Raw genomic sequence first — 21,576 nt, forward strand, 5'->3', positions numbered from 1 at the left:
CCGGCCCTTCTGCCCACAGCGGCTCCGCTCTGTGCTCCGGGCCCCGCCGGTCACCGACCGGCCCTTCTGCCCACAGCGGCTCCGCTCTGTGCTCCGGGCCCCGCCGGTCACCGACCGGCCCTTCTGCCCACAGCGGCTCCGCTCTGTGCTCCGGGCCCCGCCGGTCACCGACCGGCGCTTCTGCCCACAGCGGCTCCGCTCTGTGCTCCGGGCACCGCCGGTCACCGACCGGCCCTTCTGCCCTCCGCGCTGCCCACAGCGGCTCCTCTCCCTGCTCCGGGCACCGCGGACCAGCTCTGCTCAGCACCGTGCTGCCTGTCCGCCTCTGCAGGCAGCGCCGCTCCTCCGTGCGCGGTCCCCCCTCGCTGAGGCGCCGCGTTCAGAAGCGCACCCCCATCTCTTCAAAAACACCCAAATCTAAACGTGCTGGTTGGATTAAATAAATAAATAGAGGCTGTTTAACACGTTCTGCCTCTCCTGGCAAGGTTGCACAGCAAGCCGGTATCTCCCGTTCCCGTCGAGGTGGAGGTGATGAGTCAGCACAGCCATTGCACACATGACACACCATTGATAACAAAGATATGCAGGAACATCGGGAGAGCTTATGGCAGATGAACAAGGAAGAAATCAAATGAAAATGTAGGACTTCGTGAAACACCGTCAAAATCCGATGCCGATGTAATCTCACCGTCTCACCCTCTGAACAGCACTGTTGAAATTGGTAGAGTAAACCTGTAAGAAGAACTTGAAAGTGAATGTTAGGAGCTTCATGTTGAAACAGTTGCTGTTGTAGCCAAAATTAGTGTGACAGAGCCTGACCCGTTCTGCCACTGCTGTGCAAAGTCTGTGGCAGGATTTCTGCTCCCACCAAGGCTCCTGAGACAGGAGCTGATAGACCCTGTAATAGGGACCTGCAGCCAAGGCCGTGTGAGGATGGAAATGTGGAGCAGCTGGAGGAACCTGCAGTGTTCAGCCTGGAAAAATGGAGCCTCAGAAGGGATTTTCTCTCTTTCTGCAACTACCTGACAGGAGGTTGCAGAGAGGTAGGGATCACTCTCTCCCCCCCATCATAAGTGATAGGATAAGTGCAAATGGCCTGAAATTGTAACAGGGGAGATCTAGGCTGGATCATGCTGCCCAGGGAGCTGATTGACTCATGAACCCTGGAGTCATTTAAAAGGTGTATGGACCTTTGTGTCACTTTAGGGACATGGTTCAGAGATGGACTTGGTAGTACTGGGTTATTGGTTGGTCTTGATGACCTTAGGGTTCTTTTCCAACCTAATTGATTCTGTTTATGGCTCACTACAGAGGCCGTGTTGTGCTCACTGCCACTCTCACACTCATCTTCCCTTGAAGTCAGAATTGCAGTACATTGAGACTCTTGGCCAAAGTTCTGTCTGGATGTGGAAGGATGCTTTGCAGGTGAGGGAAGCTCAGGTCACCTGTCAGGTGATCTGCAACATGCAGTGAGAGACTGTAATGCTATAGCATTTCACCCCTACAGCCAGGCCTTAGAGTTGGAAGACTGTTCTCATACAAACACGAATCTTCTCATACAAGCTCATGAACTGTCAATTTCTTGAGTCACACTGGGTGAATTTAACAGATCTCTGACAGCTGAGCTGCTGAAACATACCAGTGACAAAACTGTACATTGAAATTAGTTAAACAGTAACAATGGCAGGCTTAGCTGTAATAATTTAACACAAGTTTCTGTTTTTTAGTATAATGATCACATGGCTATGAGGGGTTAGAAAGGATTTGCTGTACAAGTTGGCTTCTAAACTCAGATATTGGAAAAGCAACTCCATGGCTGCAAATAAGCAACATCCTGTTAAAGCTTATAGAAGTCATTCAAAAACAATTCTTCCCTGAAACAATGGAGGCAATCAGAAGGAAGCTCTTTGCATGTTTCTGAAAAAAAAGGGATGGATGGAAAACTAAAATAGATTCATGTAGCTCTTGTATTATAGGTTGGCTTGGTACCTCTTTGTAATTACCTCTTCCTAGTGCTAAAATCAAAGACTATTTCAACTGCTGCTTCTCTGGGTCAGCCAGACTTGGTTTTTTTTGTCACAGTGGGAGTGCAGGAAGGCTGGAGGTTTCTTTTGCCTATGGCTAGGAGTGGGGCAGACCCATGGGATTGCACACCTTCAAGGAAAGCAGGAAAGACTCCAGTGAATAGATGGGGAAAAGTCAAAGGTACCAGGAGACCACTATGAAATAGGTATTTCTATTTACAGACACTAAACACCAGTGGCAATATCCAAAATACTGTGATAATGCACTGAAAGGTCATAGGTAAAGACACTTTTGAAAGCTGTTCGTAAGGTCTACAAAATTTGGAAATGACCTGCTGGTAGAGAAAAGGACAAAGATTGTGTCCTATTTTCCACTCTTTATCATCTTTCAGGATCTGTACAGAGGATCCAATACACTTTTTTCCTCTTTTTCTCTACATGTCATCTTAGTATAGAAATATATTCTTACCAGCCCTCAGAAGCTGTCATAGCTGGAGTGCAGCAAAGCCCACTTCTGCCTCACAGCAGGGCCAACAATGGAAATCTTCTTCCTGAAGAAGGCAGCACAGGTTGGATCACAAAATGTAAGGGCTTACATTCAAATTTAATACAACACAAACAATTCCAGACTATACCCAGATGTGATTTTGCCTTTAACTGCTGAGCTTTTTTATTCAATCTTGATGTGGTAACTTTCCAGTGAGAGCAAACATGCATGTCATGATTCATTTTTTGGTCACTTCTGTGCTCTGTGTATTCTTTTTTCACAAACCATGTCCAATATTATTTTACAGCCTTGTTATTTTAATATATTATATATTTGCACACAAACACTGTTCATCCATTCAGTTTCTCATTGAATACTCATGAAGCAAGTGGACCTTAACCATAAATGCTGATACTATTCTACAGTTGGTAATAAACCACCTCAGCCTGCTTCATAACCTAATGAAGTAGAGAACAGGACTTGTCTGTGATTTCTGAAGAGGGACAGGCAGCCTTGACAGGGACACTATTAATACATTGCTAGATATCTCTGAATATGTGCACATGGTTCTACATAACACCTGCCATTTACCCATGTTCAGTGAATTTCTGTTGCCAGAGATTTGTTTCATTCACACCAAGTTATTGCATTTGTCAGCCATATTCTATGTGTATGAGAAATACTTCCTCAGATTCTTTCAGAACAATGCTGCAGCTAGTGCATTAATGGAGATGATTTCTCCATTTGTTCTTATCTCTGAGAATAGGGCTCCAAGTTGGAAAGCTTGATTTTTGGTCCAGACTTCAATGCTGACTCACTGTCTCCTTCTGAAGTTGCTCCACTTGAGTGCTCTCCATTTTCTTCACAGGGGATAACACTGTTTGCCTGCTTTTTTGATTCATGTACAGAACATATCAAAGCACTAAGGTTAGTATTTCTGAAGGAACCCATGGAAGCTAAAGACTCAGATCCTATTGAGCTGACACCTTCTGGATTAGTCCCAGTTAGGGAGTTTTTCTGTACTCTGAAAACTAGTACAGCATAAATTACTGTGCTGGTTTGAAAGTAAACCAGAGGGGGAAATGAACTCCACACAATTACCTTGAGAGAGATTTCGGGTTGGGGTTACAATTTAATAGAGAAATTACAATAAATGCAATGATACACAGAAACTGGCTTAAACCCACAAAGTCAGAGTAAACCTGGCACGCTGTTGGTCAGAGTGATGGTCACAGTCCTATCAAGTGATGGATGCAGTTGAAAGCAGAGGTCCTGTAGAAGTCCTGGTCCTCCTCTGGGTCAGTAGTGGTGCTGATGGTGTCCCAAGTCCCCAATTATATATGATCAGGCTCAGGTGGGAATGATAAGTACCTCCCCCAGGGCGGGGAACTTTACAATGGAATGAGTCACAAGATATTTTTGTGAGTTCTTGATGCTCTAAGTCTTTAGTGCTGCCCATTATGATGGTGCTGTTGAACCATTATGGCTCATTAGCTGAGATGACCCCTTCAGGATGGATGTAACTATGCTGGTGCTTCCCCGAGGGAGTTATCATGGTTGAGTCATTTGTGAACACAAACACTTCCCTGCCTCGAAGGGTTTGGCTCTTATTTAACACCCAGCTTGCAGCCCGAGGGCTGGGATATGCAGCTGGGCATATATGCAACTGGGCATCTACTGCAAACCACCCATTACCAGTTTGTCAGGAATGATGAGTAATACACAGTTTGGTTACACCCCAGATTGACACTCTCCTTCTGTAACACAAGACAATGACCGAATTTATTTCAGACAGTTCCAGGAGGAATTTGTGTTTCAAAATGCACAACATGAATTTTAATGGAAAGCCTTTTGAGTTTATGCTAGAACTTGAACCACTGCAGGTGTAACTAATCTGTTCACTATCATGCAAGTGTCCTCTAGAGTCACTGTTTCCTTTGGAGTCAGCCTGCAGCCCTGAGAAAAAGGCTGTCTAAATATTAATCCAAAATAGGAAAACGGAGATTGTACCTAATCAACCCTACACAAATATATTTGTGCTGATAGCCACAGCATTTGGTGCAGATATGATTTAAAATAGTGAAAAGTTGGTCATTGTCTGAATTCTGCAAATTATCTTTAACTTTGGCTTTTAGAGATGCAGTACACAGTTAACTAGCCAGTAGCCATAGAGACCTTCTCAAATGCAAATTTGTTCTGCATAGCACAGTAGTCTTAGGTGTTGATGATATCTGCTGGAGCAGGTACACTATACAAATGGCAGAGTAAAGTGAATAATGATATCACTGACAAAATCCCAGGCATGTTCAGCCAAGGAAATGAAATGGAGATGCAAGCAATGGTAATTGCTCCAGTGATTAGGATGTGATATACATGGACATCTCTCCATACCAAACAAATATGGTGCTATTCTGACTTCTCCCTTTGTTGACATAAACTATTGTGCTTGATGATGGTGTCAGTAAAGGGGAAATCTTTTGGATATCTGCTGCTTCATTTGATTTTGTACTCCTGATTTTGTTTACCTAATTACTACATAATGCAAATATTCCTAGCAGAATCAGAGTTTAATATCTATTCCTTTTTTTCCCACACTGCATTCACTGAATCTTCCTAGATATTTTTGGCCTCGTGCTTGTGTGGTTTATTTACTAGAAAAGTACTGCAGGTGCAGGCTTTCTGCAGCTGTTTTAGCTCACCATCCTATACACAAACCACTCAATACTAGCGTGATTCTCCCAAAAAATAAAAAAGCCACCCTACAGTAAACCAAGCCAATTTCTTTTCAAGCAAGTCATGTTTGGCATTGTTTACAGAACAATCAGCATTTCTGGATGATTAAAGCAAATCCTTGAGAGCATCTAACTCCACAGAAGCCCCAGAGCAAATGACACTTGACCATTTGCTGTCCTCTAACCGGAAGTTATGATGTGCTTTTTGCTTTTGCAGCTATGGAGGCCACCAGATGAGATGGTTATGGTCCTCTCAGCATCTTTTCAGCAGCCTGTTCTACTGTGATTTGTCTTCCCAGATAAAATAATATTGCTGGTTTTGGTGTGAATATCCCAAAGCAACTTAAAAATATCCCGTATCAACTTAAAAATACAGGCAACCAACAGGATGTCTTTGATTTCTCTCAATATCTGAGTGCACTAGTAAGATTTTAAAATACTATTTAAAAGTTACTTAGTAAATTTTTTTTTACTGTCAAAGATTCACTCTGTGATTTTATTCCCTCTTGTGCTTCTGCAATGCTTTATCCAGCTCTCCACAGACAGAGCTCTCAAGGTTTGTCCAGGTTCCCTCCAGGAGATCCAGTATAGATTTTGTACAAGAGAAGAGTGCTGCCAAAAAATTAACCAACTCTACTTGGAAGTTGTGAAGTTATTAAAGAGAAATCTTGTTATTTTTGCATCAGCTTTCACCTTTTCCAGGCCACACAAGCCTTCCATGGATGCCTGAATGGACCTCAAGGTAAAAAAGAGGTCTCAGTCTGGCCAAAGGAAGCTGTCTGTACAAAGTCAGACACCGTGCTTTGTTTCTACACTATCATGAAACAGAAATAAAAATAAGGAAATTTATCACATGATTATGTTTGTGTACATATATAAACACAAAGTATTTTTTATATTCTGAGTTCAGTTAACTGAAGAAATCTGTACAGAAGGAGAAAATACACTGCCATTTTGATTCTTTCAGCATCATGTCTCAGACCGTAAAACACCTGCTTAACTGCTAACACAGCAGGTTGGGCTGCTCAGACCCATCCTCCCACCTGGTTCTAGAAATACAATGCTTGATTCAATTTTGAAAGACCCAGGTAGATTGCAATAGTGACATTAAATACAATAAATTCAAGAACAGTAGCAGAATACAGAGAAAGAATCTGTTTGTCAAGGAACTGTAAGAAAAGCATTCCTGTTCTTCAACCTCCCTACAGCAGACTTAGCTCATCACAGGATTTAGCCTTTCCTCAAATGCCTGCGAAGGAAAAAAATAGTAGTTTTCTGAAAGCTGTGAAGAGGTCAACAGAGACTCTTCAGAGGAAGTGAAGCCTGAGACCTTTACATTATGAAATGACAAATTAATTGTTTGTATGTGTGAGGTTCTTATTAAAGGGGAAACAAAGTGGAAAGAAAAATAATTCTCCCTATATTTGTATTACAAATTTTTTATAGGTTTTTTTCCTTAGGATCTATAGTTCAAGAGAAGTGGTAGACCTGAAAATAAAAGAAACATACTTGTTTTAAATTAAAAGTACTGCTTCTTGTTGGCTTTCTCTATTTTGACATAAAGATTGCAAATGCCTCCCGTGGTTATCAAACAGAAGCAAATTTATTTTGCAAAATAAAATGTAGGAAGAGAGAAGGAAGAGGAGGAGAAAGAAGTCTCAGAATATTACATCATTTGCTGAGCCCTTCTATGGACCCTCTTCACAGCCATCATTAACATTTGCCAGGCAAGCTGACTCAATGTACTCAGAAATTCACATGCAAATATGGAACATGAGGCATTTTCTCCTCTATTAGCTGGTGCTCAAAATAATGTGCCTGGTCTAATATGCACACATTACAAAGTACAGATCAGATTGCTTGGTGAGACAGTTGATATGTTCTTGGACAAGGACTCATATAATCTCATGGGGCTGTCAAAAATTGGCTGTAGGGTAGCTATCAGGATTTTGGTATCACAGACTTACCACAAAGAATAGTGCATAGTGCAGCGATGCAGATTAGGTGATCATCGAAATGTAAATCAACTCTTCCAAGAGAATAATTTCTGTAGAGTCTCATGGTAAGACAGAAATCATTGCTGAGGCCAGGAGCATAACAAAGAAGCTGCACAACAGCACAGGAACAGACATCTGGAAATCACAACCATATTTTGTAAAACACTCACAGTATTAGAAACGGGAAAGTTTGATCACAAGCACATAAATCAGTGACTGCAGGAGCTTTGTAATGGATAGCTTTGGGTGGAAAAAAGGGGGAAGGGAAGTTGCAATGAAGAACAACAGCCTGTTCTGTATACAAAAACAGTGCCATCCTTAGAGCCTCTGTGTTTTGTAATCACCCTGCAATTTCTCTCAGCACAAGGGTTTTGAAATATTTGTTCAAGTTGATTTAGCATGCATCTGCCTCACTCCTTTACACACAAAATAATTGGACATACTGTTCTTTGACTTATAGCAGAGACACAAAAACATACTGAAAGTAGGAGAATAGCTCAAATTTCCATCTTGCTTGGTGGGATTTGTGAGACAAATTGTAGGCACGAGGTTGGTTCTACCAAAAAAAGGCCCTAAAACTAGACTCTGCAGACTGGTAAGCTGAGGTCAGGCTCCTGTCATCAGATCCTGCTCTTACGGGGTGCAGAGGACTTGTACACATTCTATGTTCAGCCTCAGTGGCCAAGGAGGGCTTGCAGGAGGGCTGCAAGCAGGGACACGAGCATCCAGCACCTGTGCAGCTCAAGGTGTGTTCCTTCAGGCGCCCAGCAGTGGGAATGTCAAAATATTCATTGTAACAGAGGTGCTGACATTATTCTTTGCATTTTTAGCAAGCTACTAGTGAAGTATTACGAGTGATGCAGCTGCTTTTATATTAGCACGGAATTATGCAGAGTTAATGAGGATCAGTGTCATGACAGACATTTGAAGAATCATCCACTTTTTTCAAAATATCAACATGATGCTATAGAGGCAACATATTCTGACACCTGCTTATGAAAGCCTATTGCTGTATAGAACAGATAGACCTCCCTGGCAACGAGCTCTAGGTGCAGTTTATTGTGAGCTAGTGCTCTAGAGAATCACAGAGCAAGCCAGATCGAGCTGTAAAACCAACATCCAGTTAAATCTTGCCAAGTTCTAGTTTGAAAAGTAATTTCTTTGAAGTTGACTTCATTTCATTTAAAGCCAACAGACTCAGAAATCACCAATATTATTTCAAATACCTCATCTGATATATTTTGCACGTGCACTCATTGCCCCAAACTGAGTCTCTAGATTTTTTTTAAATTAAAAAGAAAACAAACCACCATATTTTTGTAAATTATCAGAAAGTTCTATAGCACAAGTGAGGTGGCAAATATATCTGTAATTTTCTCAGAGTTTGCAATAGAGCACATTCAAGAAAATTCATATAAATTATGTTTCTGGAGAAAAATGAAACAGAGAAATTCTTATGGCTGAGAAAATTAATGAAATATTAGCAGCATCTCTGAGTACAATATACAAATATTTCTACCATAATAGCTGTACACTATGCCTACTAAACTATGGCTATAAACCTAAATATATTAAAAACAATAAACAGATGTAAATACTGATGTTCAGCCTCTAAAGTTTCAAATTAAAAACAAAATAAGGAAATTAAGCAGATAAATTCAACATTAGTAGGTGCAATATCAAAGTTGTTCTGTTTGACTTCTTATGCTTCTTACAGCAAATGTAGAAAAGCTGTTACTGTCACACTGTTAAAGTAACTATTCCTTCCCCCTCCTCCTGGCACTTAAATATCATATCTATACCCAGAAATTATTTCTATACCTAACATTATTAAATATATATATATTATACATTGGTATATAAATACATATAACATGATGCACTCATTTTGGTGTATTTTATATCTATATATCTCTGTTAGGGAAGTTATTGGTGTCACTACATGAAAAAACAGCCTGGACTCCCATTAATCATGTGAGATGCTGGAAGCAAACCACTAACATTGCAGAAGCACTAGTGAGATTCAAAACTGGCTGAACCATCACTGGCCTTATGAAAAACATTTAAGAAAGCAGGTAATTTATTGCTTTTTTTACATGCACGCCTGCTGGTCCATGTCTCACTGTGATCAACAAAAGCAGATTCCACTCAGGATTTGAAGGCAACAATCCTACAATCTCCAGTTCACATCAAGAAATATTGAAGATACTCTGGGGTAATTCCACAGCCATTTAAATCACCCAACATCTACTTTGGTGAACTCTGTGCAGTCATCTCAAACTATGCTTAAATTGCTCATCATGGAACTCAACTGAGGCTTAAGTTATCCTGGAACTCACTCTTCACACTGGCATCTGGTAGGAAAGAGGTGTTAAAAACCAGTGTGCTTGAATTACCAAAATACACATCTATGTACATATGGATATAGACATAGAATGTAGATATAGAATAGAGATATATAGGTATAAATGAGAATTACCATCATCATCTTGCAGAACTACATCATATACTGTTTTAGTCAGATATTAATAGTACCCTGCTTAAGCTCAAACAGAAATTATCTACATTTTTTCAGATTCCTGCTCTCAAAAAAAGAAAAAAGGAAAATAAAAAAAAAGAAAGGAGTTATGTAAAGCAGCAAGGGTGTGAAAAGTTGGTATGTTTCCAATGCATTTCAGGTAAACATGTCACAGCAGCAACTTGAATTAAGTAGTGGGATCTATAGGAAGTATTTAACTTATTCTCTGTCCTTGTGAAAACATTAAGCAGAAAACATGGATTGAAAATATGGTGACATTTTTAAATAAATGTTTTTAATTCATCTCTTCAGGATTGTATCTGGGCAGCATTTAGTTAAAATGATGCTTAAATTGTGCTTTTCAAAACTGCTCAGGGTTGACATAGTTCTACTCCCAAGTAAAAATCAGTAGGAGTTTTACTGCTGACTTCTACAGAATATAAGCCAATGCTGAACACTTCTGAAAATAGCTTTCCATCTGTATATCTATGTAAATGAATAGGGACTGTTAGCAGAAATAAGAATAGAAAAGATCAGGCTTTTAATTTTAAAAGTTGAAGTTAAATATAGCTACTATACTAGAAAATAAAAACACAAGAAAATGTCAGACGAACTTTAATACTTATTGCTTTCATTTATGGCAGGAATGGTTGGGAAACAGCTCCATTGCCTCAGGTGACACAGCCCCGGGCTTTCTCATGTCATTAGACACCACCAACTCCTCAGTAATGGTATTTCACGCTCCTAGTGGGAAGAGGAGGACTGAGCCATGCTGAGTTAGTCCCAGGCAGTCAACCATCACTAAAAGAAACAAATGTATCAGCTAACACCATCAAAAATATAGTTTTCTAAATTTAGTAGAAGTAGAAATCTACTTCCTATTTTGCCTTAGAAGGCCTTTTCTACTCCCATTAAAGGTGGTCCTTTCTGTGAAGGAGCAGCCCTTTGTGACAAGCAAACATCTCTTGGCTCTGAACCAGCCCAACATTTACAGTAATCAATATTTAATACATGAATAATCCTACTGGCTACAGAGAGGCTGCTGGTGTACCTCAAGAGCCCTACTTTAATACTTTGTACACTCACAGCCTGACTACTGCAGAAGTTAGCAAAGTTCATGGCAAGATCTGGGAATACTGCCTTTGGGTATTTTAGGCCTGTTCAGTTCTGATTCCTTTACATCTTTCTGACCTCACTGCACTTCCAGAGAGCTTTACAGACTGAAGGGTCATTTTGCATTCTTGCTCCATTGTGCACTCCTATGGACAAGATATCTAGTGGGCTAGAAGAGAAGATGATATAAAAGGCCAGGGACCTCATCAGCTGCAAATTCAGCTCTTGAAGTCTTGAAGGCTCAGTTCTGAGCAGCAGTGTAGTGTGGAAAGGAGGACCTGTGTGACACTGCTCTTCATAAGTGGGAAGAAGAAGTTTATTCAAAGTCATTAAAGTCTAGTATGTTTTAGGAGGTTTTTTTTGATCAGAGGTTTGAAGTCTTTGATGTACTTTGTTATATTATCCAATTTAGATTTAAATATATCCTTTACCAATTTGCCAACCCAAGTGGCACATCCTGTGTTATTTGATTTTTCTTTTCTTTAAATAGGTCTTTTTATAAACCAGGAAGTCAAGAAAAGAGAAAGTAGTACTAACATGATAAGCTTATCTTCCCATGGCACTCAGAACTTGATGATCCCACCTTCTGAGCATCTTGGGCTGTATTTATCGTCTCAGAAAATCAGCAAAGCTTATTCAAGAATCATGGTCTTCAGAATGAAGCTTGTTTTCTCATGGGTGGGAATTTTTTGCTTTGTTTTTTACATGTTGTAAAAAAAACATGAAGAAAAAAAAAAAAAAAGAGAAAGAGACAATAATGCTTTCAGCTTATTGCTAGTAATTCATATGTAATACCAAACTACATCTAGTCCTTCATGTGGAATATTTTTCCCCTGTGATCAGTCTAAAGTTGACTTAAGTCAGATTGAAACTATCCCGGTCAAAACTCCAGAAAAGACAACTTCCTCCAGTGATAAGGAAGTATGAAGGTGAGATATGAATATTGATGCAGTTTTGAGGCTGACTTTCCACAGAATATTTGTCAAGTTCAAGAACTTGTCCTTGAACCCAATATAAAAAAAGTTACCTGAGTACTCCCCAAGTGCCTCAGGTTGCAATGCAGGATGTAACCAAAAGTATGTATTCTATCACCATCTGTTAAAATCAGGTGAGACAATGTTCTTTATTTTTTCCACAACTCATCCTGCCTCCAGGAAGATATTATCTGTTAATGGGCCATTGAGTCCCACTGTATAACTGATAAAACTACATCATCCCACTGGGAGATGCTCCAGCCAGGAGAAGGAGCCAAGCCTTTCCTACCTAGATAAAAACTGAGATTTGGAACACCAAGGCAGTCTTTTCCCGTTGGATTCCCAGAGGAAAACCAGACCTTTCTACATCATCACTGGACATTTGGAGAAAAACTGCACTCTTCTGCAGGATCATTGCTTCAACAGAACCACATCTATCACTGCAGGAGGATGCAGCCACCATTTAATGGGACTGCTACCAACACTCTGACTGACTGACAGGGTGTCAGGCTGTATTCTGACTCTGTCAGTGTTTTGTATTTTGTATTACTGCATTTTTATTTTAATTTTCCTAGTAAAGAACAGTTATTCCCATATCTTTGTCTGAGAGCTCCTTTATTTCAAAATTTTAATAATTTGGAGGGAGAGGGTTTACATTTTCCATTTCGAGGCTCTTGCCTTCCTTAGCAGACACCTGTCTTTCAAATCAAGACATCAAGATTGGGGTAGAAGTCTGTGGTCCTGCTTCATTCTCAGAGTGTAATGCTGCATGAGTACCCCTGTGTTTAGGCAGCAGACACAGATCTCAGGGGCTGCTCTGAATTTGTTAATGGAGATCTTTCAGAGAATGATAAGACTTTATTTTGAGCCAAGGAGAATTTCTTTTACCTGACTTCATTGCTGTATAGCAACCAGTAGCTCATTCACACACACAAATGATTCCTAAGATCCCCACAGTGCTTGCACAATTTGCAGCTTGCAGAAATGATCACATTTTGTGTTTGTCACTTATCTAAGGCAAAATAGTATAAAAGGACAGCAGACAAGAAGAAAAAGGCATCTTTCACTGAAGATTGTTTGTTTTCTCTCAGAAGTGTCACTGGAACAAGTGGGTGTGTTTACTGACCTCTGATTACTAGGAAGTAGTGCTATGTAAACCTCTCCATTACAAATCAAATATTTTATTGATGCCTGTCATATCATAAAGAGCTTTTCAGTCTTTTCCTGGGCATTCTTTCATATAACGTGCAGTAAGTTATTAGCAGAGATGGGAACTACTGCATAGCTAGAGCTAAAGTACAATGTGTTATTGTTTCAGGGTGGAATTTAAGAGAAGCTCTGCGCTTTCAATCTCTTGCCAAAATGTACAATTTAAGTAAATTGTGTTAGGAATGAAGTCATACTGTCATACAGTATAATAATTGAAAGTAGCTGATTATGTTTTGTACTATAAAGAACTCTGTGTCATCATAGCAGAAGATTCAAGATCTTTTTTAAAAATAAAGAAAAACCAACCCTGTCTGAAGTATTGACATCTAAACATAGTTTTTTCAAGTAAGAAAATATCACGGTATATAGTTTTAGGCTCGAGTCCACATGAATCTCAATATTCCAAAAGAAAAGAAGTTTATCAACCTGATCAGACCTTTCCTTTTCCAGAACACTATATTTGAAGACCACTTTGTACCTAACTTTTCTAAAAAACAAAAACAAACAAAAAACAGAACACCCTCCCCCCTCCCCCCCCCCCCCCAAAAAAAAAAGCCCTTAAGGCATAAACACAACAAATGAAATGTCCATTACCAAAAAATGCCCAAGCACATACAGAGAGTTATGTTGGCATGAGCTAGTAAACATCACAGAAAGATATGATAGATTCATGCCAATAATTCAGTAGTGGCACATGATCTTTATTGGTCTTGGCAGTCCTGTTGACCCAGACATTTTCACAGGCATAACAAACAGAAGATATTATCTCTCACTGTTACTGAGATATCATGATTAAGCATGATTCTATTTTTTTCTTTAGGACAGACTGAGTTCACAGTGAAGCAAGTGTTGTGCTGAGCTAAATAAGTGAGGTGAACAGAGAAACAGAAACAAGCCAAAAAGCCTGAATATATTTCACAACTAATGAATCTTTTGAAATCAGTGCTTTGAATGGCTTCCCACCTTCAGTCAGCTGGATCTAACTTTGGAAAAAATATTTTGCTATGATGATAAAAGCTGGGCATTTAAAAGTAAATCAAAATGAACACAGTTCACAAAAAGAATGAGGTGTTGTTAATACAAGTGAAAATGCCAACATAAAACACTATGGAATACCTTTGTTTTACCACTTTTGGCATTTGTACAGCATCCAAAGAAACATTGCAACATTGCAACATTTCTGGTTGTTGAAACACCATAGAGCAAATCATCACCAATAATCTTGGTGTGGAAGACTGAAGACATAGGAGATCACCAGGTCAATCAAAAGAATACCATCTCAGGGTTTTGATCCAGGAAAACATATAAGAAAATGCACAACTCCATGCACTTGAATAAACCCATTGAAAAGAGCAGCATCTGCTCACTATCTGTGAGGAACCAATTTAATTTTGAAATAATAATGCTCAACATGGTTTAGTTTTATTTCTTGACCGTGGGTTAAGAATCTGGTATTTGATTTTGAATGGAAAAGTACCAGCCGGGCTGCACATGCCTCGGCAGCAGCAGCACATGGCAGCACCTGCTCACAGAAAGGCTCTGTTGCTAGGCGACCCTTTAGGAAACAGGGAAGGGCTCTGGGATGGGTTTACTGGCAGCCCCTCAGGGGAAGACTTCCTCCACCTATAGACCCTAAGCTACTTCCCCTAGAGGTGTGGTAACTCCTGCCACTGGGGGAAGACTCTCCAGACCATCCAACAATCTTTCTAGGGCAAGCAAAACATGGGAGGAGCTACGGGGTAGAAAAAGCAATCATGAACTGTGTTGGAACTGAGTGCAGGAGGAGAAGCAGTTAATCCCCTTCCTCCTCTCCAAGCTTGTAAAAATACAACTGTTTTAATAAATGTCCCCCAAGCATCTACAGCTAAAAAAACAAATGTAATATTTTAAAAACTTTTATAAGGAACTCTCTCCTGTTTTAAGAGTGTTTTAATTTGCATAGCTTACCAAGTTATTGGATGCATTCAGATCAGCATTTTGAGTGGAGTGATCCTGGAGAGCATTCAGCATCAATTGAAAATCCAGCTGAAAACTCATAAGTTACTGTCCTGACAAATGTAAGTTGTTGGTAGAAGTTCCTTTATTCCAGTCTGGTCATAGATCTTTGTCTATTTGGCAAATACCAAATTGAGGCAGCATCACCTGTACTATCAACTCTGCTGTGGTTGAGTGTTGAAGTGGAAAACGATCTTTTAGGATAATCTAGAAATGGGTATATTGCAATGTTCCTGTCAGTGAATGATAAATATTTCTAGAGGACGTTAATGTTTCATAATTACTATGTTCCAGGACCAGAATGGCACACTTAATGAATTCCCAACTTCAAAGTACATCAGAAGTCCAGTATTCAGAATGAGAATCTCTGCATTTCAGTCTTTCTCTTATTTTTCTCTCTGCTGTTTTTGTTTGTTTGTTCGTTTTGTTTTGATTTGTTGGATTTTTTAAGGTTACAAGGGACAGCAGTAGAGTTGTGGAATCTATTGGAGGCTTATGAATGGTCAGGATGCATTTTACTCCATCAGGTTCTGATATACATTCTTTTTGAAGGTGATTATTAATTTTCTGCTTCCACAAGAAATTACTCAAATAACAAAAACTCAACCTGAGCATATAAATAATATCTTAAGGAAAAGAAGAATGCCCCTAGTCGTGCTTCTTAAAAAAATGTTTATATGCTAAAATAGGAAATGAGAAAGAAATAGCCAGGTAAATAGAGTTTACTGAAAGAATTGTTGCACTATGCATTACTTAACTGGCTTGTAGAGGACTTAGATGTTGTCAGGTATGGCACACATAATTTCCTTCATATGGATGCTAAGCTGTGGATGTCCTGTCCCTGGAAGTGTTCAAGGCCAGGTTTGATGGGGCTTGGAGTAACCTGGTCTTGTGGAAGGGAGGGAACCTGGTCCCATGGCAGGGAGGTTGGAATTTGATGGTCTTCAAGGTTCCTTCCAACCCAAACCATTCTATGATCTATGATGAGAAGTGTTGGTGGTTTCTTGGCAGTAGCCATCAAGGACAATGTGATTCTACAATATGCTGAGATGTTTACTTTCTCTTTGCATATAATTTAGATCCTTGGTACACAAGAGTCAAGTGAATTGAAATCAGAAGGTGAGATGCTATTTAGTGATTCAAGTGTACTTATTCTTCCTTGTCACATATAAACTGAAATTGGAATGGTTATCAAAAGAGTGTAAGTACATTGATGGCCCACAAGTGCAGTAAATAGTAGCTCACTCCTGTAGAATCATCTGAAACCATGGCTTTGTAGCTGTTGATGTACAAGTGTCAGTCTTACACACCCACTGACCTGAGTTACATGTGCAAAACCCATGGCAGTATTATATAACTAGGTCCTTGATATCTTAGCCTTAAATATCTATATCTCATTATCTTTAATAGTTCAAGCTCAATTCTATTGTACAGCCAATCTCAAAAAGCTATTTTACCATCTGTGAACTGAGCAGGTTTGAAGTGCAATTTGCCATGTTGTACACTGTTGTCATTTTTCTGAGCTGCACTTTAAAATACCCTGGCAAAGTTATGCTTACACCAGAAAAGTGCTTCAACAATATTTGCACTTACCATGAGCTATTCTCTGAACTAAATTACATACAACCTCAACATATTTGCCACACCTTTATAATCTCTCCAGTAAATCCATGTTGCTGCTATTTCAGTTACCAAGCAGTTGTTTACCTGCATATTGTTCATTAATGCTAAACTGTTGTATGAAAAACAGTTGCTTTCTCATGATGATAGAGTCAAAATGAGTTAAATTCTGTTGTATCTGAAACTTTTAAAAGAACACTCTCAACTCTGACTTTAGTTTTGTTAAATTTAAGTGATGTTAATTTTCAGTTCTGCTATGTTTCAGTTCTGTACTGTTCAGGTGATGTTAAGGTTCTGTTTGTCTACCACAGGGCAATTTTTTTGTTTTCATAAATGTCCACCACAGCAGTATTTATGCCACTTTTGTTCCAAGAAAAAATTGCAGATCTGCAACTGGGACAATTCCTAGAGAAACATGCATTGGACAGGTAAAGAGTAGGCAGAGTCCTAGTTTCTCAAAGGCTATCCACCCTCTCTGCTCTTACCTGTTCAGCATAAAGAGAAAATACCATTGTTTACTGGTTGGTTTTACATGAAAGAGGCAGTCCCAGGAGTAGCAAATCAGCTAACAGGAATATTACCAACTTAAGTCACAATTTTCCAGCCCAGTCCAATGCCACTTCCTTCCTGCTATGGAACAGATGAAGTCTGTGGTTTTGATGCCTTAAAAATCTAGAAATAAAACAACACACTTTTGAGATAATATAAAAGCTGATATTTAGTTGGAGGCTTCCAGGGGCAAGTATGGAAGAATGCCCACTTTCTGTGATATAGGGCTTTGGCACTTTTATTAGTTTAACAAGTTGGCATAATTGACAAGAATCCCCAATTAGAAGCACAGGTAAAGAGATAGTTTCCTCCCTTGGTTCCACCTCTTCTGGAGCCTCCCTTTCTTGCTACTAGCTATGAGAATGTGTCTTGGGAGAGTGGTTTGTCTTTGGTTCCAAGAAAAAGGAAGATTAGGATTGGGGCCTAAGAATGTGTTTTGTCTAATAGGAAAAAGACTGGAGTTATCTAGGAACTATATAACTGTACAACAATAGTCTACAGAGCTACAAATATGTATGAAGAATGTATAAAAGCAAAAATAATTTTGGTATAATTTTGAATCCACACAGTCTGTCAAGCACTGTGAGTGCTCCTTCAAGCAAGGAGAGTGAGGGTATTCAGAGTGTCAGACTGCTTGTGTTCAACCATACCTATTTTGTGAGTCCCCAGATGAAAATAACCATACACAGCCAGTGGAATTGTCCAGATTGTAAATAAAGCCATTAACAGTCTTGGCCATGATGTCCATCCCAAGGGAATGTCACTGGTAATCCACTGCCAGCTGGACCTTGTACTGCTGATCGCCACCCTTTGAGCCCAAGGGTCCAGCCAAATTTCCACCCATCTTATTGTCCACTTAATCCAGATCTCACCAATTCTCTGGCAGCAAGAATACTGCAGGAAATAGTAACAAAGGACTTGATAAAGTCAAAGTATACAACACCCTCCACTCTCCCTGTCATCACACAGCCAGAGAAAACAGGCAGGCTGATCAGGCGTGATAACAAAATAAGCTTTGCTTCCTCTCTTCTTCTGGGGTGCAAACTAAACAGAGAAAAATAAATCCCAAATGTGAATTTGCCCAATAAATCTGCATGCAATGCATTATTACAGGTATATATTGCAGTCTCAAATCCAAAGCCAGGGTGCTATTATAGAGAGAAGAAAGAATACTGTCATTGCTTGAAGAGAATTTCCAGTCAAGGACCAAGCCTTGAATGACTCATGACTTCCTTTCACCAGTATAATGCTATTTCTCTTGGGAATGATTGTGCAAGGTATTGCTTGCTAATAAATGTTTTTTTAAAAGTTACTTTTTGGTTTTGTTTAGCTGAGGCTAACAACCTTAGAAGAAAAAGCTGCATTTCCACTCAGTATTACAAAGGTAAAGCATTATATGTTTTTGCTTACCTATGCAAAATGCAGTAAACATTGTTTATTAGGCAACAGAAACTTATATTTTAGAGACTTTAAGCACATTTCAGCTAGAGATGCTTGTCCAAGTTTTCCAAAACAATCTTCAGCAATCTTTCACACCTACAAGCAGTATTTTAAAGAACAGATTGTTTATCTGTATGATAGATGTGTTCTGTCCTGTGAGGAGCACAAATCAATACCATTGCTAATCAATGATGATCTCCAGGATGCAGGTACTGATCTCTTTCTGCAGAGGTTTTTGTTGGCTCCATTGGCTTCTAGGGAACAGAGCAGCTACATGAGTACTGCAAATCCATTTATTTGGAAAATTCATTATAAGATATCAATAAAATCAAACAAAGTTATTTCCTTCTTCTCTCTCAGCTCAATCAAAGAACAGCCAAAATACAGCAAACACTTTGAAGAAAATGAGATTATATAATTATATAATATATATATTTTATATATATATAAAATATAATTTCATATATAATTTATTATTCTCTGTAAATCATCTTGGACCTCAACAGATGTGGACATGAAAATCCTTCTGAATTTTCATAGACAATAAAGTATTGCAAAGAAATTTTGTGCCCAAATTCAACAGATACGTTTCAGTTTTGTCCAGATCATTCCTGCACACAATACACACAAGTTTGGCTAAGTCATTATGTATGATTCTATTAAAAATTTCATAGAGTTCCTGTTGCCAGAGCTTGAGAGATGCATCACAGTCATCTGCCAGGACAGATGGACAGTGAGCTGAATCTTCTCAGAAGTGCTGAGTCTATGCACAAGCAAAACAAAGCCAAACTCCATTCTCTTCTAAACACTGAGATATCTTGGTGCATGCCAGCTCTCTGCCATGCAGCCTGGAATCCACATGATATAACCACCAGGCAGAGGATGCTTTGGTTTTAAAACTTGCTTGGAGATTTTAAACCTTTGTCTCTGCCTGAGCTGCAGCAAGGACTGGTAGACATGGTCTGGCAGCTCAGGCTCCTCCAGTGCACAGGGCAAGCACAATGTGATACTGCACACAACTTGCCAGTCTCCTCTTACACACAGCAGTGCCACTGGAATGCTTGCAGAGCAAAATCCCCTTGCCAAATGGAGACAACCTCATTAGCCAACCTGCTGGAGGGGTTTCTGCACTGGTTTGAGTGGAACTAGATTGAAGCCCTTTTAGTTTTCAGAAAGAGTAAGGTTCAGGTGCTGTGATATGATAAGGGAGAAGTGACCAATTGGTTCATCAGTTTTCCTTGCAAAGGTCTGGACACTCAGTCTGTAAAATCATCATCTAAAAGCAACACATCAAACAACTTCTGTTCCTCTGTAGACAAAACTGAAGCAGTAGAACATACAGGACATACAGGACAGGCCTTTTCCAGGGTTATACCTGAAATCAAGAATTTACTAGTGTGTTGTAGCAGGGAGAAACATGAGAGATTATTCACTGTCAACAAAGACTAGAGAACAGTGCAGGTGATTTTTAAGGGTTTATCAAGTAATGCTGCCTTATGTAAAAGTGTCCTCCTCTGCCCTCCAACATCAACAGGAAACTGTGGTATGTCCTTCTGCATGACTTGAAGGACTAGTTTTGTATTATTATCCTGTGCTGCTGCTTTTAAATTAAAATCACATGCAAAGCTGAGTGTTCTCTGATGATCAGGAGAATTTTCTTTTTGAGTTCATAGGTTCATTTATTTCCAGAACAGGAAGCTGCTCTGTTTACTTGTTTTATACAACACCAGCATGATGAGCAGGACAGCTTTCTAGCTGCAAATGGAAAAGTTCAGAGAATGGCACTTTTCCTGAATGGCTGTTATGGCTGCCCTGCACAGAGGTGCTGGAGATGGTTCAGACCTTCAAACTGTAAAACTGTGCTAACTCAGATGAGTCTCATGCTTTATTATACAGATAAAACATATTATTTAATTGAACATGCACATATAAAGTATAAGCTTCAGTTAACTCTCAGCTTTATTTCAATACAACCTATCCAGGTAACTATTAGTAACATTGGTAACATTTCAAGTCTTAAAACACCTTGGAGCTATATAGTTTTCTCAATTTATAACAGCTCCAAGTTTTAGCTCAGTTCCTGCTCACATCATCCCTTAACCCTCTGTGCTCTTCCTCACTTGTTTATTCAGTTTATGTTTAGACTTTCTAATATATCTACTACCAGAGATGTTTTCTGTATAATAAATGGAAGTGAATTTCAACCTGTATGCCTTCAAACCCAAGGCTGAGTTTTAAATAGGGGAGATACAAAGAATGCACATAAAGTGTTACAGTCAGAACATCAAGAGTAATGAAGCCAATGAAATTAAATAAATAATATCTGTGTTTTTCTTGCCCTCCACTGCCATCTCCTACCAGGCTTTCCTGATCCACCACTTTCCTAGGTGATGTGGGAATCAACACTTGCTGGCATGAAGGGCAGATAAAGATTTTTCCGCCCCCCCCCAAAAAAAAACCAAATTGTTAGAATGATCCCAAAGGAGAAATCCATTTGAGAAGCGATTTTTTCACCCTCAGTGTTTCACATGGAGATTTCAGACAGTTCACTCCTAGTGTGTGTATATTTAGAAATAAGCTCCATTCCTAGAGGCCACCTACCCTCAAGAGCTTCAGTTTTAGGTTCAAGAGGCAGTAAGACACAATACCTAGGGACAGGTAGAACCTGCAATGAACACAACCACTTTAATGAAAACAAATGTTTTATACTGCATTTAAATGGGCTGAAAGAAGTTTTACTCCTAAATTTGGATTAGGCTTTTGTTTGAATATCAAAAATATTCTAAAATTATTCAGTTTTAACACAATTTAGCAGTTTAGGCTTTTATAACTGCAATCTGAAAATGAATGACATTTATATTTCACGTGTGTAGAGAAGGGATATCACTGAAGTCTTGTCTAAATCTTGCTTCTAGAAT

The sequence above is a fragment of the Oenanthe melanoleuca genome, chromosome 1, assembly GCF_029582105.1.
Source record: "Oenanthe melanoleuca isolate GR-GAL-2019-014 chromosome 1, OMel1.0, whole genome shotgun sequence".
Classification (NCBI taxonomy): Eukaryota; Metazoa; Chordata; class Aves; order Passeriformes; family Muscicapidae; genus Oenanthe; species Oenanthe melanoleuca.